This window comes from Chelonia mydas, chromosome 4 (genome assembly GCF_015237465.2).
Source record: "Chelonia mydas isolate rCheMyd1 chromosome 4, rCheMyd1.pri.v2, whole genome shotgun sequence".
In the NCBI taxonomy this organism is placed as follows: Eukaryota; Metazoa; Chordata; order Testudines; family Cheloniidae; genus Chelonia; species Chelonia mydas.
This window is the reverse complement of record NC_057852.1, coordinates 90,186,833-90,205,544: the sequence shown is the minus strand read 5'-3', so window position 1 is coordinate 90,205,544 and position 18,712 is coordinate 90,186,833. Positions and strand designations below refer to the sequence as shown.

General features: G+C 42.3%; 1 protein-coding gene across 1 annotated transcript in view; it reads right to left on the bottom strand.

The window, feature by feature from the left end:
* The window catches only part of LNX1 (ligand of numb-protein X 1), a 190,323-nt gene extending 171,892 nt beyond the window's left edge, over positions 1-18,431 (bottom strand). Inside the window, exons 1-2 of the mRNA XM_027833221.3 lie at positions 18,146-18,431; positions 2,423-2,516 (exon numbers count right to left, since the gene is read on the bottom strand). The gene's annotated coding sequence lies outside the window, so the exon portion shown is untranslated. The remainder of the gene's footprint in view (positions 1-2,422; positions 2,517-18,145) is intronic.
* Between the last annotated feature and the right edge of the window lie 281 nt (positions 18,432-18,712).

The following is an 18,712-nucleotide window of genomic DNA, read 5'->3' as shown; positions in this document are numbered from 1 at the left end:
AGAAAAAAAAAAGACCCGTGGTCAGAGACCACAGCTCCCAAGATTCCTGGACTCAGTAGGAAGAGAAGGAGATCATCCACATGGAGGGATAACCAACAGGATTCAACACAGATACCATTGGGCCAGCAAGATATTTTTAAATCTTTTAAAGGTTATGTGTGAGGAAAAGCAGGAAGGACAAGAGCTCCAGCCTACAGAACTAGAGGAGTAAGATCTGGTGTCCCAAGAGGGATGGTTGCAGGTGCCTCATTAGGGTAAAGTTTGTGGATGGAGCTGCAAAGAAATACACTCTGTGTCTACTTGTCCCCGCCAATGGTCCTGGCCTCAACTAAGGAAATCCTCCAACCAATCAGTATTAAAAGTCTGTGTGGCTTATCAAGCCCATTGCCCCTCAAAATCTAAGACTGTCCCTCCCTGTTTGGTTTCCTTAAAGGACATTTTCATTATGGTTTATAGCAATAATAAATGTGGAGTATCTAGGTGGCAAATATCAGGGCATGGCTAGAGGTAAAGTCAGGATAAAAGCATAGGTAGAACAACAGGACAGAAACACAGATAAGGTGCTTTGCATGTTCTTGTCTTGTTTCTTTTGCTTTTTTTGGTTGCATTTTTGTTTTAGACTTGCTAGCTAGTAAGCTTGCTTCTGTGAAAAATGATATTTGTAAGTTTATTAATATCACTTTTCACAGCAGACTTCTCAGCCCTGGCAAGCTGGGGGGATAAATTAAGCCTTGGATGGGGAGGTGGATAGGGAGGCAGTGCGGGCCAGGGGTGATGGATCAGGGGATGGAGTTCGCCAGGCCCTGTGGCTGGGGTGCCAGAGCCTGTGGCTGGAGCCTGCTGCCACATAGCTAGAGCCTGCTGCCCGCCACCCTAGGGCTGAAGCCAGAGTCCCACTACCCCTGGGAAGGTGGGGAACTCACACCAGCTGTCTGCTCCTCTGGCATTTGTGACTACAGAGAGGGGCAGGGCCCAACCCATCCTGGTGGTCCCAGGGGAGGGGCCGCTGTTTCCCCCCACCTCCCCAATCACTGCCCAGACGGTTAAGGCCTCAAGAAAAGCCCTGGGTGGCAGCATGTGGCCACAGTGGCCGCATTTGAGAAACACTGCCCTAGGTACACCTATATTCACACCTCTACACTACTGCAATAATTTGTGCGCAAAATATGCCTTGAGAGGTATTATGTGAAAGTTAATAACATGCTGGTTATTAATATAATTGTCAAATGCATGCGATAACCTTATATGTGAAGTTCCAGTTTCCCTCTATATTATATTATTAGACCATGCTGATGTAAGCAGGGTCTGAATGAACTCTCCCCTGATAACTAGTTTGGGATGGGGGAGACTTCAGGAGCAAACTTTATTTACATGAACACACTTACTCTGCATACGTATCTAGCAGACAGGAGTTGTGTAGCTCCAAGTGATCAGCTTTGGCTGGTTATTGGGATTACAGATCACTTTAGTATTAAATGCAGAGGTAGTGAAATGTTATCATCTTCGTTGTATGACTAAAGGAGAGCAGAACTGTGCTGAGCTTGTCCCGACTGAGGGGGTCACCCTCAGCTGAAAGGAACTTGTTAAGCCAGGGGCTCCAATGACAGACCTCTATAAAAGTAAAAGGGGTGGGGACAGGTGTCCCAGCCAGGAGAGGTGGACTCTCCCTAAGGGTCCCCAATCTGGTTTAACCCATCCCTTCCCACTGTTCAAAGATAGAGCTAAAGAGGCTCCGTTAGGAGCCTTTTTGTTATGTTAAAGTGGTCAAATGAGAGCTGAAATCACTTGTGGTGGGGCAGTGTTTCTGCTCAGCCTGAAAAGAGCTGAAAATCACTAAGACTGATGTGCAGAGGTCGCAGGAGAGAGGCAAGTGGAAGCAGAAGGCGACTGACGGTTGGCCGGCGAATGAGCACCTGGCAAGACAGTGATCAGAATGAGCGTCTGGTGAGGCAATGAGTGGCTGGTGGGGCAGCCAGGCAGAAAGGATCAGTGGGTGGCGGGATGGCTGGCCAGAACAAGTGCTCAGATGGCAAACAAGCAAGGTGCCTTCTTCCCCGGGTGGAAGGTGAACTCACACAGTTGCACCTCTGAACCCTGGGTCCTCACTGACCAAGGACAAATTTAAGGAAATTTCAGTTCGCCATGTTGATCTCCTTGAATTGTACTTCACCCTCCATATTATATTCTCTCTTGTTCCCCCTTGTCTATAATCTGCCTAGCCACAGCACTTTGGCAGGAAGTATTGGTGCCTTTTGTACATTTGGGCGGGAAACGGTTAGGTGACCTAGAGAATCCTGCCTGGCAACTAAAGGTGATAAAAGGTTACAGTGCCTTGTGACAGCTGCTGTCCATCATAGAGGCAGCCCAGTGCTAAGATCTATTCCCTACTGAGACAACATGGCAAATTGAGAAGAAAGCTTACCTGATCCTGTCCTGAGTATCCTGGTTTTCGTGGTTCCTGTCCTTTGACGTCCTGTGGTCCCGGTGATGTCCTTAGTTCCCGTGTGTCCAGGGTCCTGTGTAAACCACGAGAAGAATGGTGATGTGTTAATACCTTTAATTTGTCTTACTCACCTTTGGTGTATGGTTTTGGGTTCTTGGCTTAAAGCCGGTTTGTATTGTTAACATCGAGTGGGTTTCCTGTTTCCTTATTGGGTATCGTTATTGGGGGTCCTTTAATAAACTGTTATTTGTTTTGTACCTAATCCTGTCTCTTTGGTTTCTTGGGAATAAATCATTAACTGATGATAGATGCAGCAGGGGGGGACAGGCTTGAAGTGTGGGATTTGGGCTTAATTAGGGTTTCCAGTTCCCTTAGTAGTTACCACCACCAAGAGTGGGGTACAGTGAGGGAGCAGAGAGGAGCACAGAAAAGGAACTTTTGGTTGTAGAACTCAAGAACATGAGGCAGAAAGCACTGCCCCACACACTCTGGGGTAGGTATCCTGCTCATAGTTTTATGATTATGAATCCTGCTTGTGGCATTTTCCCTAATTAATATCAGGTGACTTCCCTCCTTTCATTAAAAAGGTTTCTTTTCTACACTCAGACTCTGTGCTTTCGAGTGGAGACGTATTGCCTCTCAGAGGCGCCCAGGGGTGGTGAGTAATTTTCCAAGGTTACTGGATGGGGGCTCGAGCCGGTTCTGTGTTGTGTTGTTGAAGAGGAACCCCTAGATATTGAATCCAGCCCTGGTTGCTGCCAGCTTCACCTGGCAGAAGGGTTATATTTAAAACAAGACAGCCTAGTCTAGGTAAAGGTGATAAACAGCTCTGCCCTAGACAAAGGAATGTGGGTTTACCTCAATTTATATATTAGCCACGAACAAAGATATCGAGCTAAACCAGGGGTGTTATCCTGAGCCAGAACTCAAGAGACAGAAAATTAACTTGGCTCCTGCCCATCAGAGAGACACAGGAGACTGAATCCCCAGGAAGCCTTCCTGCCTTGTAGGACAAAGACCTTATTTGGGAGGGATAGCTCAGTGGTTTGAGCATTGGCTTGCTAAACCCAGGGTTGTGAGTTCAATCCTTGAGGGGACCATTTAGGGATCTGGGGCAAAAATTGGGGATTGGTCCTGCTTTGAGCAGGGGGTTGGACTAGGTGACCTCCTGAGGTCCCTTCCAAACACTGATATCTATGAAAGATGTCCCTTTGGGGATATAAGAAACAGAGAGAGACTCCATCGTTATTCTTCACCTTAAGGAGACAAAGAAATCAAGCATTATGATCTCTGTGATGGATCCTGGCCAGTAAAAGCTGGTAAAGAGACTGTGGGTGTGAGAAGCCATCTTGAACAAAGACTGTATCTTGCTAGATTATATTTTAGAGTTTGAAATTGGTGTTTTCACTTTTATTTGCTTGTAACCATCTCCACCTTTATTTCTTTTACTTTGTATCACTCACTCTAGGCTTGTTTCTTGATAAACTTGTTTTGCTTTCAGTGCCATGTCAGTTCAGTAAAGTTTTAGTCTCTGCAGAGGCAGCTAACTAGCAGGTTAGGTTAGCACTAATAGGTCCAGTGAGAGGGACTACTCTCCACAGTAAGAGGATTCTGGCAAATTTGGGGCTGGAAGGATACTAAGGTCACTCTGCAAGGAGGATCCAAGGTGGACAAAACCAGGGTGAGGCTTGTGGGCTGCTAATAAGCTTTTCGGGTCAGAGCTCTGAACCAAAGCTGCACAGCCAGGAGACACCCCAGGTTACAAGGCAGATGTTGACTGAACCCCTTACTCGCCTGAGTGACCCCAAACCATGACAGTATTACTATCCTGAGAACACACACTTCAGTACAGATGGACAAATTCTGATATTACTACTAGTGGGCAGATGAGGATATGTCTGGCACGGGGCAGGAGATGTTGGGAAAAACCCACAAGGGTCTTGATTTGACTATTGGCTTCGGACTAGAATATCTTGTGAAACTGTAGTCATTAAGAGAAGATTTTGAGCTGAAATATTTAAAAAGTGTGTATTGGAACTATTCTGTGTACGTTGCTGATCTTGGAATGGATCTGTTTCAGAATTACACCGCACTTTTAAAGCTGCCATCTGATAATTAAAACAATACACTTCTAAACATTCATTTTAGATGATGCTGTCAGCACAGTTGATGGATAGGATTTATTTAGTGAATAAAGATAGGAAGTTTTCCTAATAATTAACGTGCACTGATTTGAATGTCTAAACAGTCTTGTGTTTTCTTTACTAACATGATTAAATGGACCTTAAAAAAAAAAAAATCAAAGGTTGCTGCTCAGTTTACTGAATCACTTCCAGATTTCAGACTGTTTGATACTCTAAACACCATGGTGATGTTCCATGCAAGGTTTACTGTTTGGCTCATTTAAACTTAGCCAATGCTCTTTATAGCAGCCTGTGAAGAAAAGAAACCATTCAGACCCTAGTTTAAAGGCGTCAAGGAACATGCCAGATTTTTATCAGAAAATTCTTTAAAAATTGAATGCTGAATTACAAAAAGAAAATGTAGTCTTTAGGAGAGTTTAAAGTAAATACAATCTATTCCCTCTCCAAAGGGATTTTCTTATCCAAACAACGCTAGTCCACTTCAGTGGTATAAACTTATGTTTGATTAGAATATTTTCATAATAATAGAAGCACTTAATCACACTGTAAAGGCAAACAAAACACACTGGTACATACTCATAAAGCTGATATTTAAGGTAAAGTATATCCAGATCACAGACCTTGTATCCTCTCACACAATACTTCCAAGAAATACAATAGTGACCATCTGGTGATATTGCCTCGTTAGGGTCTCAGATAAACAATCTTCAGTGATCCCACAATGGGGGAAATGTAACAGTGCATTAGAGAAGTTAACAACTATCTTCTATAGATTCTTATACTGCCTTCATCACCATAGTATGTAAGCAGCTTCCTATAGTGCATAAAGTGATGCGGACTGACATCTGTCACATGTGGTTTACTTTTTCCCCTCGTCCTTTTCCCAGAGGGAGAATTGTGTGTGCTTGGTATGGTTTTATTGAGGTTTTTTGTTTTGATTTTTTAAAATATGTATGTTCCTCTGTGTCAAGGTTCCTTCCCCACTCTGAACTCTAGGGTACAGATGTGGGGACCTGCATGAAAGACCCCCAAGCTTATTCTTACCAGCTTAGGTTAAAAGCTGCCACCACTAAAGCGTTACACAAAGAACAGGGGAAGTGCCCACTTGGAAATGTCTCCCACCCAAAATATCCCCCCAAGCCCTACACCCCCTTTCCTGGGGAAGGCTTGATAAAAATCCGCACCAATTTGCACAGGTGAACACAAACCCAAACCCTTGGATCTTAAGAACAATGAAAAAGCAATCAGGTTCTTAAAAGAGAATTTTAATTAAAGAAAAAGTAAAAGAATCACCTCTAAAATCAGGATGGTAAATACTTTACAGGGTAATCAGATTAAAAACAGAGAATCCCTCTAGGAAAACCTTAAGTTACAAAATGACACAAAAACAGGAATATACATCCCATTCAGCACAACTTATTTTATCAGCCATTTAAACAAAACAGAATCTAACGCATATCTAACTAGATTGCTTACTAACTCTTTACAGGAGTTCTGACCTGCATTCCTGCTCTGGTCCAGCAAAAGCATCACACAGACACAGAGAGAACACTTTGTTCCCCCCCCACTCCAGCTTTGAAAGTATCTTGTCTCCTCATTGGTCATTTTGGTCAGGTGCCAGCGAGGTTATCTTAGCTTCTTAACCCTTTACAGGTGAAAGGATTTTTCCTCTGGCCAAGAGCAATTTAAAGGTGTTTACCCTTCCCTTTATATTTATGACACGCCCCCCCCCCCCCAAAAATCACAGATAGGGTGAAACTCTGGCTGTGATTTCTTCCTGGAGCTCTAGGAGAAAACAGAGTTAATAAGACACATGCACCTCTAAATATACTACCAAGTATATAAAAACTATTTTTCACAGCTCAAGGATGATTTTAACCAGACGATTCTGGGAAACTTTCACAGGAGAGTGCATCAGCCACTTTGTTAGAAGCTCCTGAGATGTGTTGTATCTCGAAATCAAAATCTTAAAGAGCTAAACTCCACCGAATACGTTTTTTTGTTATTTCCCGTGGTGGTATGAAGCCACTGTAGCGCAGCATGATCCGTTTACAGGTGGAAATGCCATCCCCAAACGTATGGGCGTAGCTTTTCCAGAGCGTAGACAATGGCATAACATTCTTTTTCACTGACTGACCAGTTGCTTTCCCTCTCAGACAGCTTCTTGCTGAGAAACACTACAGGGTGGAATTCTTGATCCCGTCCTTCCTGCATTAAAACTGCTCCCACACCACGCTCGGACGCATCTGTGATTACTAGGAACAGTTTGTCAAAGTCTGGGGCCCTTAGCACAGGGTCAGACATGAGTGTCACTTTAAGCTGGTTAAAGGCCTTCTGACACTCTTCGGTCCACTGAACGGCATTTGGCTGTTTCTTTTTGGTTAAGTCTGTCAGTGGGGCGGCGATTTGGCTGTATTGCGATACAAATCGCCTGTAATATCCAGCCAAGCCTAAGAAGGATTGGACCTGTTTCTTTGACTTTGGGACAGGCCACTTTTGGATAACATCCACTTTGGCCTGTAGGGGGTTGATAGTTCCTTGACCCACCTGGTATCCAAGGTAAGTCACTCTGTTTAGGCTTATTTGACACTTCTTAGCCTTAACAGTTAGTCCTGCCTCCCTTATGCGCTCGAAGACTTTTTGTAGATGTTCCAAGTGTTCTGCCCAGAAATCCGAAAATATGGCCACATCTTCAAGGTAGGCGATTGCATATTCTCCTAATCCTGGTCGGAGACCATCTACAAGGTCTTTGGAAGGTGGCGGGTGGAGCCCGAAAGGGAGCACATTAAATTCATACAACCCAACATGTGTGGTGAAGGTTGACCTTTCCTTGGCGGATTCATCTAGCGGTACCTGCCAGTACCCCTTGGTTAAGTCCACGGTAGAGATGAACTGGGCCCGTCCCAGTTTCTCTAATAGTTCATCTGTGCATGGCATTGGATAGTTGTCTGGGCGAGTTACAGCATTTAGCTTACGGTAGTCCACGCAGAAACGTATCTCCCCAGCTGGTTTGGGAACTAGAACCACTCGAGATGCCCATGCACTGCCAGAGGGGCGGATTACCCCCATCTGTAGCATATCCTGGATCTCCCGTTCCATAGCAGTTTTAGCTTGAGGAGACACCCGGTAAGGTTGGACTTTAATTGGGTGAGCATTACCTGTGTCAATGGAGTGGTATGCCCGTTCAGTCAGTCCTGGGGTGGCTGAGAATGTCGGAGCATAGCTAGTGCACAGCTCCTTGATTTGCTGTCACTGCATACGCCCAAGGGTCATGGAGAGGTTCACCTCTTCCATGCCACCAGCACTTTTCCCTTTGTAGTAGACACCTTCAGGCCACTCAGCATCATCTCCTCCCTGGGCTGTAAACTGACAAACCTTTAATTCTCTGGAATAAAAGGGCTTTAGAGAATTAATATGGTACACCTTAGGCTTTCAGATGGAGGTGGGGAATGCTATGAGATAATTAACAGCTCCCAGGTGCTCCTGGACCATGAATGGCCCTTCCCACGACACTTACATTTTATGGGTCTGGAGCGCCTTGAAGACCATGATCTGGTCCCCTTCTTCGAAGGAATGCTCTCTGGCATGTTTATCATACCAGGCTTTTTGCTCTTTTTGAGCATCCTGTAGGTTTTCTTTAGCAAGGACTAAAGAGGTTCGGAGGGTGTTTTGTAGGTTGGTTACAAAGTCCAGAATGTTAGTTCCTGGAGAAGGTGTAAACCCCTCCCATTGCTGCTTCACCAGCTGTAATGGCCCCTTAACCTCGCGGCCATATACAAGTTCAAATGGTGAAAATTCTAAACTGGGACGTGGTACAGCTCTGTAGGCAAAGAGCAACTGCTGCAACACTAGGTCCCAATCATTGGAGTGCTCATTTATGAATTTACGTATCATGGCCCCCAAAGTTCCATTAAATTTCTCCACCAGGCCATTTGTTTGATGATGGTAAGAGGTGGCAACCAAGTTATTTACCCCATGAGCTTCCCAAAGGCTTTCCATAGTTCCTGCCAGGAAATTAGTTCCTGCATCTGTGAGGATGTCGGAGGGCCAACCTACCCTGGCAAAAATGTCTGCTAGTGCCTGGCACACACTTTTAGCCCTGGTGTTGCGTAGAGCTACTGCTTCTGGCCATCGGGTGGCAAAATCCATGAAAGTCAGTATGTACTACTTTCCTCTGGGTGTCTTTTTCAGAAAAGGACCCAGAATATCCACAGCTACTTGCTGAAGTGGAACTTCAGTGATGGGGAGTGGCTGGAGAGGGGCTTTGACCTGGTCTTGGGGTTTTCCCACTCTTTGGTATACCTCACAAGACCGGACATAAGTAGAAATATCGTTGCCCATTCCCTCCCAGTGGAATGACCTCCCCAAATGGTCTTTGGTCCTGTTCACCCCAGCATGGCCACTAGAATGATCATGGGCTAAGCTCAAGAGCTTGACCCAGTACTTAGTTGGAACTACCAACTGTCTCTGAGGATGCCAGTCTTCCTGGTGTCCACCAGAAAGTTTCCTTGTATAAAAGTCCTCTTTCTACTACAAACCTGGATCGATTATATTATATCCCTTTATATTTATGACACTCTGTGTTTCCATTAGAGGAGGCAGTTGAAAATTGCATGCCTTGCACTTACAGAGCAGAAGGTGGTGAGGTTTGTGGTAGTCCTTCATTCCATAGTCTTAAACTGGCTCCTGAGAAAGCTTGGTCTCAGACAAGATTTATTCTTATGGTAGAGAGCTCCACTGGGCCAGTGGAATGTAGCTGTCATACCAGGCAGTTATGCAGAGTAATCTGGATAGTTTGGTAAACTGGACCCAATAAACAAAATATATTTAAATATTACCAAATGCAATGATATCCATCCAGGAACAAGGAAAGCAGGCTTGAACTACAGAATAGGGTGCTTATCCTGGAAAGCAGTGACTCTGAAAAGGATTTAGGGGTCACAGTGGACAAGCAACTGAACATGATGATGAGTTCCCTGTGCTATGCTGTGGCAAAAAAGGCTAATGAGATCCTTGGATGTATAAACAAACAGGGAGGTGATTTTACCTCTGTATATGGGACTGGTGAGACTGATACTGGAATATTGCATAGAGTTCTAGTGTCCACATTCTAAAGAGGATGTTTCTAAATTAGAGAGGGTGCAGAAAAGAGGCACAAAAACTATTTGAGGGCTGGAGAAAATGCGTTATCCTGAGAGACTTAAAGAGATCAGTCTGTTGAGTATATCAAAAGAAAACTGAGAGGTGACTTGGTTATAATATAAAAGTACTTTTTCAGGGATATAGCACTGGGTACTAACGGGCTCTTTAATCTAGTGGAGAAAGGCATAACAGGAACCACTGGCTGGAAGCTGAGGCCAGACAAATTCAAATGAGAAATAAGGCACACATTTTTAATCATGCAGGTGACGTGATTAACCACAGGAATTAACTACTAAGGGAAGTGGTGGATCTCTTAATGTTCTCAGATCAAGACTGGATGTCTTTCTGGAAGATATGCTTTAGCCAAACACAAGTTATTGGGCTTAATACACGGATAAGTGTATGAGTGAAATTTAATAGCCTGTGATATACATGTGGTCAGACTACATGATCTAAGTCCTTTCTGGCCTTAAACTTTATGAATCACCTGCTAGCATGGAATAGAGATGGTAGAAAGCATTAACTGCAGATGCTGCTATGTGAGAGCTTATCACCACCCAGGAATCCAGAAGCACTTCTAAACTATAGACTGAACTGACTGATTAAGTGTGTACCTTCAAGCAAAGGAGACTGCACCCACTGGCTGCAAACTCTTCGAAGTGTTTCCTTCTGTCCCAGCAACATAACCACTGCCTTACTTGGGTTCAGTGTCAATCATCTGTTCTTCATACAACAATCCATGGCGAATTTAAGTAGCCATGCTAAGTATTTAGACTGACATTTAAGGTGATTGTTATTCCTAGTAAAATAATACATGGCACATCTTTAGCACTTTTCAAGTAACTAAGCTGCACAACACTCTTGTAACATAGGTAAGGGATATATGGTAGTGACTTCACCCACAACCGAAATAAAGCCACCTCTGTGGTGGAACATATCAGCTGTTCAGCCATGCATAACAGCACTACACTGCAGTTTAGCAAATGAAGTGAAGAATACTATCATCGCCACTCGATATTGTAGGAGGAATTTAGGTAGGCAGAATGTAATAATTACTTGAGCTGGAATTAATAGGATACAGGGGTTAACACCCCACACTCTTATAAGAGGCACTTTGAAGAGTGCACGCATCCAAGACCTCAATTTTATATCTCATCAGCCAGACAGCAGCTCTAGCAGCAGTGTCCCACTCAAACGGTGCTGGGGTACAGTTCCAGTACTGACTCAGAGGGAAGAAAGTCAGCTTTGGAATCACCTCCTCATGCGGTACCTGTGTTCTCTGTGAAGTTCTCCAATGCAAGTCTGACCTTGCTTGGCTTGTGGACGTTTACTGGGATTACAGCATGTGGCATTAGAGTTGCAAGTAGAACACTTTCCTTTAGATTTGCATTCATTTCTTCTGTTGAACATTATGGGCCTGATTCTGTAACTCCTTCCTCATGCTATGCAGTCCCTTATGGGCAATCCCACTGAAATCCATGCAATTATTTGCCAAGAAAGGTACTGCCGAACATGAGTAAGGGTGGTGGAACATGCCCTGCCCCACTCTATGATAAGAATTACTGTAGTTAAGTTTGTTTGCACTGGTGGTCCCAGGATATGAGAGAGAGAAAGTGGGTGAAATAATATCTTTTACTGGACCAACTTCTGTTGGTGACAGAGACAAGCTTTCACACTAACACAGAGCTTTTAAGAGAACACATTCTCTTAAGAGCACTATGTAAGCTCAAAAGCTTGTCTCTGTCACCAACAGAAGTTGGCCCAATAAAAGGTATTACCTCACCCACCTTGACTCTGTGATTACATTTGTCCGGCAGGAAATAACTGCAAAAGCAGAGTGAGAAAAGTTGAGCTGTTTGCAATGCTAACAATTTGGATTCCCAAATTGGACTTCTGAGGATTAGGCAGAACTCAGTTACATTTTTAAACAGTTACTGTAAGTGTAAATGTTATTTCATCTCCCCCCTTGTACTCTATCCTCTTGGCCAGCCACCAGGCAACCACACCCATGCTTTTACTTTGTTACAGCTGCAAGTATGGGATCAAGAGAGAGAGTCTATACTCTGTGTAATACAATTGCAAATAAATTGCCATTCCTATGCATTCTCATGTAGCAGAGGAGGAGCTGCTGCTGAGCCTGAGGAGCTGCATGTGAGTCCTCCATTTACATTAAAGAAGAAATTGCACCAGATTTGTGCACTGTGACCCTTCCCCATCTTTTACTAGACACACATTTGGGGAGTTGCTACGGTTCTTTAACACTAACCAGAAATAAGAATTAACTGGATTACATTTCATTGTACAAATGAAAAAAAAATCAAAGTGTTTGTACTGTACTCAGAGGGCCAGGCAAACAAATTAACACCAAGCCAGAGGTAACAGAGAATGTAAGATTTCCTTATTTTCATAAGTGTGTACTGTGACAGATATGGCAATTTCCTGCAATATCTTTGGGAGTTCTTGCCATATTAAGTTTGTATATCATTTTGGGCCATGTAATTCTATGAGGAAAAGTGACCATAGCCCTTCCGGAACTAAGAATTGTAGAGGGTGATTAGGCAAATTCACTCAAATTGTAACACCTCCCGAGAGGTACCCACAGAAGCTCGCATATATTGGAGAATCCAGTTTGAGCCAGAGGCCAAGAGCCAAAGATAGGACTTTTGGACAAATAGCCTTAGTTTAAATGGACTCAGCCTTCCTTCTGATTCAGAAAATGGACCAGAACCCTCTGTCCAAGGAGGACACCAATCCTTCCTGAGAAGAGACTGAAGGACTTTGGCCTATGGAAGCTCCATAAGTCTGATGGGTGACTGCTGGTAAGCTTTTATCATGTATATAGGAACTTTTATTGTTTTTGATGTTTTCTCTGTAAGGCTTTCACCTTAAGAATAAATGTGCTTGCTTAGAAAAGGACAGCGTGGTAACTTGTACCTATTGGCAATTATGTTGTTCATAGCCTTCGAAGAGGAAGCAGAGCACAGACGCTGTCCTGTTTCGGCAGTCTGACTTGCTGGGAGTATCACATTATAGACAGGGAACTGTGCAGCCTGAAAAATCCCTGATTAGCAGAGAGAGAGAGAGAGACACACACACAGACATGGGTCTCTGCCCAAGAGAGGTGACAGCTGAAGAGCTGGGAACTAGCTCAGGTGCCCTCCAGGGACCATGGACTGTGAATACGGGTACAGTGGCTCTGAAGTGTGACAATACAACACCTACATCTACTATGTTTCTTTTCTGATTCACTGGGTGAAATCCTGGCTACATTCAACTAAATATCAGTGCTCCCATTTACTTTAAAGGAGCCAGGATTTCACCTACTGTATTTAGAGCTTGATCTTGTGAGGGTACCAAGTGCCTCGTTAGAGTCAATGAACACCTCACCTTCAATGAGGCATTTCATAACGTGAGGATCAAGCTCTTAAAGATACATGGGTCTGATTTTGAACTCACCAATCCTATGTCCATTGAAGTTAAAGGGAAAACTCCCAGTTACTGAAATAGTGCAGGATCAAGCAGTATACTGGTTTAAAACCAGGGACTCTTAAGTGACTGAAATTAGGTTGGTTTAAAGCTGGTATAAATGAGCCTTGAATCCTGGCTCATGGCCTTAGTTCTGGTGTCACGGATTATGCTAAACATGTAATATTTTCCTTGTATTTAAGGGGAATGTCAAAACATTAATTCACAAGAACTTTCCACTAATTTCTAACCCTCTTTGCAAATAAGTTTTCAGATAGTGATTTCTATGAAAGTGCCACACAATGCTTGAACAACTGGCCAGAACCTGAGCACCTTCTCCCAGAACAAGTCCTACAGCCAAATTCTCTGCTAGCGTAATTCCATTGAAGTCAACAGAATTGTGCCAGCAGAGAACTTGGACCTTTATATTTATGCCTTTGTCTGTATTTCTGCAAGACACGGGATATGCATGGGAACGACAAACTTGTATTTTATTATTATTCAAACCTGGCCTAAAAGGTTCATTTTATCTTTAAATAAAACAAACAAAGAAATATTTTATTAAGCACACTATTATTTCATACCTGTTGTGATCTTCACAAATATACATAAAGATTAGTTAGTTTTTGTGTGATAAATTAAAGATACCGGCCGAGCTTTACCTTGACATCAGATCCAGTAAAACATGGTCCTAAATTATCAGAGCCACATTCTTTTTTAAAAAAAATAGTATAAAGAATTTTTAAAGGATTTTCTATAGTTATTTTAAAATAATTTCTAATGTAACATATTTTCCCTCCTGCCTTTAAGGCATTTTGATGGTTTTCAACTACCCAGCTGCTCTTCTAATTATAGACATAAATCTTGACTGAAAGCCAAGTCTAAACACAAGTAAGCATTATTTTTATATTTAGAAATTAGATGGGTTTCTGTTTGTACACAATTCTGTGATGATGGACATAAAACCCACCTGAATGGAAGAGATCCCAATTTAAATTCAGTTAACTTCTTTATTATGTACAAAGGATAAATTAGTTGTGCAAACAGAAGTTTCAAATTTTTTCTAAAGATGCCACATTCTTCTCATTTTATGCCTATATGGCCTCTAACTTATGGTAGATTTTTAAAATGGTATTCTGTATCCGGTCATTTTATACTACCTTAAACCCACACTAATGTGAAAAAGAAATGTTTTAAATATATTAGTATTGGCAATTTCTGGAAGGAATGAGAGTTGCTGAGTCCTAACTATAATATCAAAGAGCCTGACACAATATGGTGACTTACTGAAGTAGGCCCAGTGTGAGCCAGGTGAGTAGGATTCGGCCCAGAGCTAATTAAGCCTCCCCCACCCAGTGTCATCAACGTGACCATCGTATCACCAAAATGGCTGAAACAAGTTTGCTTTCCTGAAACAAGTTTGCTTTCCTGGTTGAAATAGAAATACTTTTTTTCCCTAACCAGTCATTTGTTTCTGGTATGCTCTACATTAGTATTAAAAGTCCTTCTAAAAATGTTTGACTGTTTAGAAAAAAATATAAATAAAAGGTAAGTAATCTCAAAAAAAGAAAAAACTGTTTATTAGAAGGGGAAATTAAGATTAGAGACATAGGAACATAAGAACAGCCATACCGGGTCAGACCAATAGTCCATTTGGCCCAATATCCTGTCTTCTGACAGTGACCAGTGCCAGATGCTTTAGAGGGAATGAACAGAGCAGAGCAAATATGGAGTGATCCATTCCCCGTTATCCAGTCTCAGCTGCTGGTAGTCAAAGGCTTAGGGACACCCAGAACATGGGTTGCATCACTGACCATCTTGGCTAATAACCCCTATGGAGCTATCCTCCATGAATTTATCTAATTCTTTTTTTAATCCAATTATACTTTTGGCCTTCACAACATCCCCTGGCATTGAATTCCACAGGTTGACTGTGCATTGTGTGAAGTGCTTCCTTTTGTTTATTTTAAATCTGGTGCCTATTAATTTCAATTAGTTGACCCCTGGGTCTTGTGTTCTATGAAGGGATAAAGAACACTTCCTCATGCAGTTTCTCCACACCATTCCTTATTTTATATGCTGCCATCATATCCCCTCTTAGTCATCTCTTTTCTAAACTGAAAAGTCCAGTCTTTTAAATCTCTTCTCATATGGAAGCTGTTCCATACGCCTAATAACTTTTGTTGCACTTCTTGGTACTTTTTCCAATTCTAATCTACCTTTTTTGAGATGGGGTGATGAGACTTGCAGGGAGTATTCAAGGGGTGAGCATAACATGCATTTTTTAGTAGCAGTATGATATTTTAGGTCTTATTTTCTATTCCTTTCCTAATGGTTTCTAACATGGTTAGCTTTTTTGACTGCCAGTGAACACTGAGCAGATGTTTTCAGAGAACTATTCACAATGACCCACAAGATCTCTTTCTTGAATGGTAACAGCTAATTTAGACCCCCATCATTTTGTATGTACCATTATGTTTATAAAGTAATGCACATTTGGAAAAAAATACTTAAACACTGAATTTCATCTGGTATTTTCTTGCCCGGTCACCCATTTTTTGAGAAATCCCATTGTAAGTCTTTGTTGACAGCTCTGGACTTAACTAATTTGAGTAATTTTGTACCGTCTGCAAACTTTGACACTTCACTGTTTACCCCTTTTTCCAGATTATTTATGGATATGTTGAATAGCACTGGTCCCTGTAAAGAACCTTGGGGGACCCTACTATGTACCTCTCTCCATTCTGAAAACTGACTATTTATTCCTACCCTTTGTTTCTTATCTTTTAACAAGTTACTGATCCATGAGAGGACCTTCCCTCTTACCCCAGCACTCCTTACTTTGCTTAAGAGCCTTTGGAGGGGGACCCTGTCAAAGGGTTTCTGAAAGTCCAAGTACACTATCTATTGGATCACCCTTGTCCACATGTTTTTGGACACCCTCAAAGAATTCTAATAGATCGGTGAGACATGATTTCCCTTTACAAAAGCCATGTTGACTTTTCCACAATATATTGTGTTTATCTGTGTGTCTGATAATTCTGTTTTTTACTATACTGTAGTTTCAACCAAATTTGTTTGGCACTGAGGTTAGGTTTACTGGCCTGTAATCCACATTCACCTCTAGAGCCTTTTTAAAAAAATAACAAAAACAAAACAGTGTTACATTACCTATCCTCCATTCATCTGGTACAGAGACTGATTTAAGCGATAGATTACATGCCACATTTAGCAGATCTACAATTTCATATGAATTCCTTCAGAACTCTTCAGGGAATACTGTCTGGTCCTGGTGAAATTACTGTTTAATTTCTCAGTTTGTTCCGAAATCTCCTCTAATTATACCTCAATTTGGGACATCTCTTCAGATCTGTCACCTAAAAAAATGGCTAAGGTGTGGGCATCTCCCTCACATCCTCTGCAGTGAAGACCAATGCAAAGAATCATCTAGCATCTCCGCAACAGCCTTGACTTCTTTGAGTGTTTCTTTAGCACCTCAATCATCCAGTGGCCCCACTGATTGTTTGGAAGGTTTCCTGCTTCTGATGTACTTAATAAAAATTTTCTGTTAGTTTTTGTGTCTTTTGTTAGTTGCTCTTCAACTTTGACCAATGTTAATAAAACTGCTCTTTGACCAATGTTAACATGTTCTGATTAGCCCTTTCTAAGTGTATGTCTACTCTACAGACACTACAGCAGCACAGTTAAAGTGCTGCAGTGGCTGCTGTAGTACTGTAGTGTAGATGCTTCCTAAATCAACAGATGCAGTTTTTCTCCTGATGTAGTGTAACCCACCTTTCTGAGGTAATTCCTTCGATCAACCTAGCCACATCTACATTGGGAATTAGGTCAACCTAACTATGATGCTCTGGATGAAAAATTTTTCAGAGCCCTGAGTGACATAGCTCAGTCAACCTAAGTTACAGGTGTAGACCAGGCCTTATAGTAGTTTCCTCTGGGCCTGATCCAGCTGAAGTCAGTCAGTGGAAAGACTGCATTGGTTTCTAAGGCCACGTCTACACTACCCACCAGATCGGCGGGTAGTGATCGAGCTATCAGGGATTGATTTATCGTGTCTAGTGTAGACACGATAAATTGATCCCTGATCGCTCTGCTGTCGACTCCGGAACTCCACCAGGGCGAGAGGCGGAAGCGGAGTTGATGGGGGAGCGGCGGCCATTGATCCCGCGCCACAAGGATGCGAAGTAAGTGATTCTAAGTCGATCTAAGATACGTCAACTTCAGCTACGCTATTCTCGTAGCTGAAGTTGCGTATCTTAGATCGATCTCCTCTCCCCCCCCGCCCCCCAGTGTAGACCAGGCCTTAGAAGTTAAATCAGGACCTTAGTCAATAGTCAGGAGGTAGAATTCTATGCTCTTTCAGCTCTAAATGTAATATAGTTATCATAAATGAAAATGGAGGGATTTCCCAGTATCAACACTCAGCAGTGTTTCAGTGCCTTAAAATGACAGTGACTTTTAAAAAAATTTAGCTTTATGTTACTATGTCCTTCTAAAAACTGCCCAAAATGTTTGGAAGATTTTAACATGACAGACTGTCATTTAGTTATCTATAGTTTGTTTTCTCCTTTATGCATGGAAACATTTTTCTTTACATGTCGACAAAGCCATTACTAAGGACAAAGGTTTGTAGCAGTTATTTGGCTAACCTGGCATTCTCCTCCTAATTTTAATGTCCATGACCCCTTTTACATGGAATGCTCTCCTTAAACTTGTCTGAACAGCCAACTCCCTCTCAACATTCATCTCTCTCATTTCTACTGTGTTGCTAATGAGAAATGAGCTAGAAAATAGAAAAACTGATTAAACAAAGCCATCACTTGCCTTTAGCTTTATCCAAAACCTACTGAAGTAAATGACAAGTCTTCTATTGTCTCCAGCTGGCTCTGGATAGGACCTTAATGAATAACCATATCATTATCATATTTACCTTTGTTCTCCTCCTCCTCATGCCTTCCCTATTTCTCAGCTGTGACCTTCATTTGTTTTCCATGTTGTAAGCCCCGCAGGACAAAGCTACATCTGTACTTGTTTCTGGGAAGGACCGAGCATACGTTGGGTTGCTCAAATATAAAAATCATATAAAAAACTTAAGGGACCATTTTGTTATCCTTCAGAGAACAAAAATGCTGGCTGACAGATGTATTGCAGAAAGGGAAAAGACAAGTATTTGTTACCCTCGGTTCCTTTCCCGTCATCATTTAGTCTCTCAGCCACAGATCTGAACATGCTGCCTCGTCATAATAAAGGGCACACTGATAATGGTTGTTCCTAAAATACCACAGCTGTGTACTCTTGGCATTACTAACACATTACTACACAAGATGGGGGCAATGATTATTCCCAAAGAGCATCTCGATATTTGTTGCTAGTAAGTGACAAGTGATTTGTCTTTTTAATTAATGTGCAGAATATGCATCCATTTGGCTCTGTATTATTATCCTATTTTTGTGCATTAATTTCTACTACTTATGCCAGTTTCCTGTTTGTAACATTT